Source organism: Crocodylus siamensis, chromosome 6, assembly GCF_052110815.1.
Source record: "Crocodylus siamensis isolate JL-2025a chromosome 6, ASM5211081v1, whole genome shotgun sequence".
Lineage (NCBI taxonomy): Eukaryota > Metazoa > Chordata > Crocodylia > Crocodylidae > Crocodylus > Crocodylus siamensis.
In genome coordinates this window covers 69,647,552-69,653,551 of record NC_143400.1, presented here as the reverse complement: position 1 = coordinate 69,653,551, position 6,000 = coordinate 69,647,552, and positions in this window count along the sequence as shown.

Here is a 6,000-nt window from a genome sequence, read left to right as displayed (position 1 = left end):
AGCTCAATCCGCAGTAGCAGCCTGCCTCTATGACAACTGATGTACAAATCCGGGGTGCACATGCCCCTCGTGCTTCCCCTGGGGTGCATGCAGCAGTGGGAGCCCCCGTGCTCCTGGATGAGCTGACTGTGGCGTGACCATCCCGTGACCATCCTGGCCTGGGGGGACCCATTCACCCCAGCTCCTACCTCTGCCCCACTCCCTCTGTCACCACAGGGGCCTCAATTTCTTCCCCCCTGCCTTTCCCTTCACAGACTTACCTGCTGGGCACTGCATCCCTGGCTGCCTCTGCAGGCTGCAGCTGTGTGTCTGTGTGCACCCCTCTTCCACTACTGCAGCCACCTGGAGCCCATGCCCAGGCTTCCCTGCAGTCCCCTGTGCTGCCACCACTGCCCTGTGTTTGGGGAGTCTAAGCCCCATTAGCCCTGGCTTTCCTCCACCTATGCAGAGAAAATGTGTATGATTTAGACTTCTGTAACAGTTCTTTATGATGCACCACATGAGAAAAAATAAGAAATCAAGTTCAGTCTATTGAAGTGAGTAGGACTGAATTTAACTCCAGTAGCTCATCCATTCTCCTGGAAAACATCCCTTATTTATTAAAATGATTCAATGAACAAAGCTAGCAGTAAATTTCTCAGCCAAAGGGTAATTTGTTGTTCTTCCTCAGCAGCCAATAAAGTGTTATACTTCACTGTAATGGAAGTGAAAACAACAGAAAAATATGCTATGCAAAAATGAAGGCAAGTGACCTAATTCTGACCTGAATTTCCCTGGAGGTTAGTTCCACTGAATTCTATAACATTATACTCATATAACACTTGCAAAACACTGGGAACAGGCCTGTATAAAACAATGCAAGTTACAGAACACAATACATCAGCAACAGTTTTAAAATAAATTCTGCGCTCCCTCCACCTAGCAGTAATTTAGGAAACATGGGCCAGGATAGCCGTTCTAAATGTGTGGACCAGACACAACTCTGTTAAACTGGACTAAATCTACTCACTATACTGACTGTAGCAGAGCGATTTAAAATGTGCGCTGGGGAAATAGAAAACAGAATTTAACTCCGTTTGTCTGTCTGTATATAATGTGGTTAGACTTGATTCTTTTTGTTTTGCCTAAAATTTAAAATAACACCATCTTTATTGTGTAGCTTACAAAGTCAATTTACCAGAAGCTCTCCCTTGCGCCTTTCCCTTCACAGACTTACCTGTTGGGCGCTTGAAGTATCCATCTTTTTTTCCCAGACGGCTATCAGCCAATGACCCACAATAATGATCTTTCAGTGTTTTAGCTCTAGTCCTGAGCTGAGCAGTGGATGAAGTTCCATAAGAAAACAAAGCATTTCACAGTTACAAATGAGGGCAAAACTTTGTTTACTACATATTTGATACTGGATGATGTTTAGTCTACATGTTTAGACTAGATGACAGGTTATGTGTTTAGTACTAGATGACTGGTTAATCTCCAGCAGATTTATGTTTTTTATTGTGAATATGGACCGTATTGTGTAGCACTTTAGGTGTCAGACTGACTGTTTAGGTTGTGTACACATGTTCAAATAACCTGGGAAAATTCTCCTATGTTTGTTTTCCTGGTAGAGAAGCTTACCCAGAGAAGCCTGAACAGACATTTGAATGATTAGCCACTGAAGAGCAGGGAGCTTGCAGTGCTGATACTGTGCAGCCAGGGGTCCCCTATGCACACATCTCAGGATGATGTCCAGGCTTTCTCAGTCTGCCCAGAGACAGGATGGCAGCATGGCACAAGGCAACTCTGATTGCCTGACTCAGACTGCTCAGTCAGCCTTGTATCCCTGCAGAACAATGTGGGATTGTGAAGGGGGCTTGTTTTGCTCACTACTCTTCTGCATCATCAGAGTCCAAGAAATAACACATTGTCCCCCTGGGGTGGGGGCGTGGAGCAAAATACCATGGGATGCTTGAAGACTGTATGGTGGCTTCTTTCTCAGAGGAGAACATGTATGGACATTCACTCTTTCAGGAGAAACTCTTTTGGAAGTCATTTAATGCTGGTAGTTTCTGGGTTATTTTTCTTCTTGAGTGTCCATTGTTGCTCTGGGAGAAAAATCCTGACACTGGTGATTTCTCCTGGGAGAAGAGGAATCTGTCTAGGAGAAACTGAATGTTGGTATGTGGCCATTATCTGATTACCATATATGGCTCCTACTTTATGTGGATCTTTCAAGATGCACATTGAAAAAATACTTGGGACACAGTCATTGTTCTTCATTTGTGGATGGGAAACTTACTTGTATCATCCTGTCAAAGATATGCCATTTCTAGTGCAGAAGATGACAATATGCTAATATTTTTTTGCTAGTGGGGAGCATCTGAGAACACAAACAAGGAATATTTTCATGAAATCCTGGTGTTTCAGAACACCGTATGAAGGATGTAAAGAAACATGGATACATATGAACTTTGTATTCTATTGCTGTTTTTATACCAATTATAGCTTTTCCCCTATGTCTGCTTTCATCACTTGGGTTTCTGGCTTTTTCATAGTACTTTTCCTGCAAACTTTTATTTGGAAAAAAACCAACAGATTGTGCAGATCATTATGCACACAGGTACTGTTGTAATAGCTTCCCTACCTGGAAGAGAATGGAGAAATTGTGCTCTACTAAACTACAGCATCCTTCATTGAAGATGCTGATCTGCTTAGTGTCACCCTTAGACCATTGCTTCGGCTTTGTTTGTTACCAGGGTAGTAGGTTTTTCCAAGCTGTAAAACACAGTTTCTTTCTTGCTGAAATACTGTACATGGAAAGGATAACCTGACTGCTTGCACTGTAGGCACGTGCCAGAATATAATCCATTGTCATAGGTGTTGTGATATAAGGAAGGATACTAGAGACTTGTGAATAGAGGAGAAAATAGTTTAGTGACTACTTGTGAAGGCTAACTTTATTTCATTGTTGTTCAGTTGAAACAGTAGTGTCACTAGGGGTGCATGGGTGGGACACAAGCCCTGGGCACTGATTAAGGCATGCACCAGCACTGGGGCTGGGTGGGGGGTGCTTTAATCAAAGCAGTCATGCTTCTAGTCTGTCAGCTACAGGCTTGGGCCCTGTGGAGAGAGACTAGGAATTTGTCAGTGATGTCAAAGAGGTTGACAGATAAGTGCTGTGGGGGGAAAAAAGTTGGGAGTGCAGGTAGGTGGGAAGGTGCCACACCCCCACTGCTGCTGAATTACAGGCTTTATTTTTTCATTCAGTGATATATTTGGCAGAACCTTTGGAGGGGCAGATGTTTTATGTCCTTAGCTGGGAGATACCTTCTATAGCTGAGGACCCTAGAGCTGCCCTGGCCCCACCCTGGTCTTATTCCCCACTTTGTTGAGCTGCCACAACCCTACAGCTCCCTGCCTTCACCCCCCTGGGTCCTGGACACAACCTAGAATCTCTGGTAAGCCCTTGAGCACTCCCTCTCCCCACAATTTTCCCGAGAGTGACAAATGAGCTTCCTACACCTTTGAATTGAATCTATTCTCTTAAATCTGGGCACTTGGGTTTCCCTCAGCAAAAGCATGGTGAAGATCCTTGGCTACTTCAAAATTATTATTTTTTGACAGAAAATGCAGCTTGGGTGTCCTCATGCCCTGTTCATCCACATGCATCCCTCTTCCCCAGCTTAACTTTCCCCTTCCATAAGCCACAACTTCCTGTGATGCACTTCAGCAACTCACCAGAACAGGAGACCCCAATGCATCATGGAAGATGTAACCGGGCGAGAAATCCTAGTTCACAGGAGGGAAATGGGAGCATGAGATATTTGACTTAAAAAACCCATGAAGAACTGCAATGTCATTTCAGAAATTAAACACTTGCCCTTGAACTCTTCTGCAAGATCAGGTTATCATCAATGTGAAGCCGGGCAGTGGAAGGAGAATTCTGGAACCTTCATCCTCTTGCTTTGTTTCTGCAGTGTGAAAAAAGTTTGTTCTCTTGATTTTGCTCCAATTCTTCTGTGGATCAGGGCCTAGTACCACTATAAGGTAAAATACCACAATGACCTGTTTCTGTTCCTCTTCCTGAAAGACAGGCTTCCCATATTGGTTTCTGCTGATATATGTTAAACCAAACCTAGCAAGACGAAGAATAAGGTTTTCATCTGTGCCTTTGTGCTCGCTCTTTGCACCAAGGCTGCTACCTCTTAACCTGACCCTCTTTAGGAGCTCAGGACTGGTGCTCCTCTCTAGCACACATCAGCAGGGAATCCCATTTTTCACTGAGCAAGCCATATTGAACAAACCAATTTAGTGTAAATTATATGAGAAAGGCACACTGTAATTTTTATGTATAACAGACATAAAAATATGCCTCAAGGGGCTTATGTAATTTCAGAATAAGACTTTAAAATCATATTAAATGTGGTAGTATTTAAGATGCATACAGAGGCCCTTTTTTTACTACTTGTTTTACTAGTACTAAGTACTTGATTTAAGCTTGAAAGCATATAGTTTGTCAGGGACATATAGAAAGCACTTAAATAATATCCATGTAAGGGAATTTGTTAACAGAAAGTTTGTATGATCTGGATGGTATTTTTTAAGGAAAATGAGGTGTCCAGAAACTCTTGAAATGTATGCGACTCTTAGGCAATGGTTTTGGTTAGCAACATTGCTAAGAAAATCTGGGGGCCCAAGGGACACTTGTGTCTCCTCTTATCCACCATTATATCTTCTTATACTCTGATTCCCCTTTTGAACTACAAATCTAACTTCCTGTTGAATGTTGGTGGTCCCTCAGGAGAGAAGCTTATGTTTTATAAAAGGTGGTTTCCACACTGGTGTACAGCATTTTCACAACTGTTGTACAAGATGGGAAAGTCTTGGCTGCCTGATTAGTTGCTGTATATATTTGCATCTAGAAGTTTGAGTTAGGATTATGATATTGCCAAATTCAAACATACAGAAATCATGAATCACACTCCAAAATGCATGGGTAAAAAAACCACTGAGTTCATTTTTATTTGTAGCCTGGCTTTGTCATTCACTATATTTAAAACCCATATTTCAAAACCACTGCACAAGAGGATTATTCAGGATGAACATCGCACACCTCATTATAGTGTGCCATGAGACAGGAGGTGAATCTAAAGGGGCTAAATTCTTTTTTCAGCTATACTGTGCAAGCAGGATGGGATGGGTATAGAAAACCAAAATGTTGGTTAAGGCTTCTGATATACCTCAGGAACTGACCATGGACTTTCATGCAAAGTTCCCATCATCATTCTGAGTGATTTCCAGTTCTCCAATATGCAGTAACAGATGAAGTGCGTGTAACTAATATTGACATGGGTCCAATACCACCACTGCTGCTGCTACTTTAAAGACTTCATAGGGGTAAGAGCTGCAGGATCAGGTCAATATTCTCATTCTCAAGATCAGATTAATTTTAAATAACTAGATAACTAAGTGTTCCAATTATTACATAATCTTGTCTTTTGTGTCAATTTATTTCCTCTTCTGTTTTTCTTGTCCTTCCTTTCACCCTGTTAATTTGTTTTCCCCTTATACTTGTAAACATAAAGTAAAATTTTAGCTCCAGAAAAAAGAAGAAAAAAGTCACAGAGAGAACTATAATGATGCAACTGCTGTGCAGGAGAGAGTGTGATCTAGACTGGGGACTGAGATCCAGGACCCCTGAAGTTAATATCCTTTACTGCTGACTCAGGCCCTGATCAAATGCCGCCTGAAGTCAATATGAGTATTTCCACTGACTTCAACGGACATTGGATCAAAAGACCCTCCCTGTGTGGCCTTGGAAAACTCAGTTAACAACTCTGCATTAAAGTTTCTCCTCAGTAAAATGTGGATAATCTAGCTGGAAGGATGCTGTGAGGGTTCAATTTTAATTTTTGTTTTATTGTTCAAGATGACAGAGCTAAATTCTAGCTATAAGAAAAACATCCAACTATGGGAGTCTAGGAAGAATTCCTCTCTTTCCATAAAGTTGAATTTGCTTTG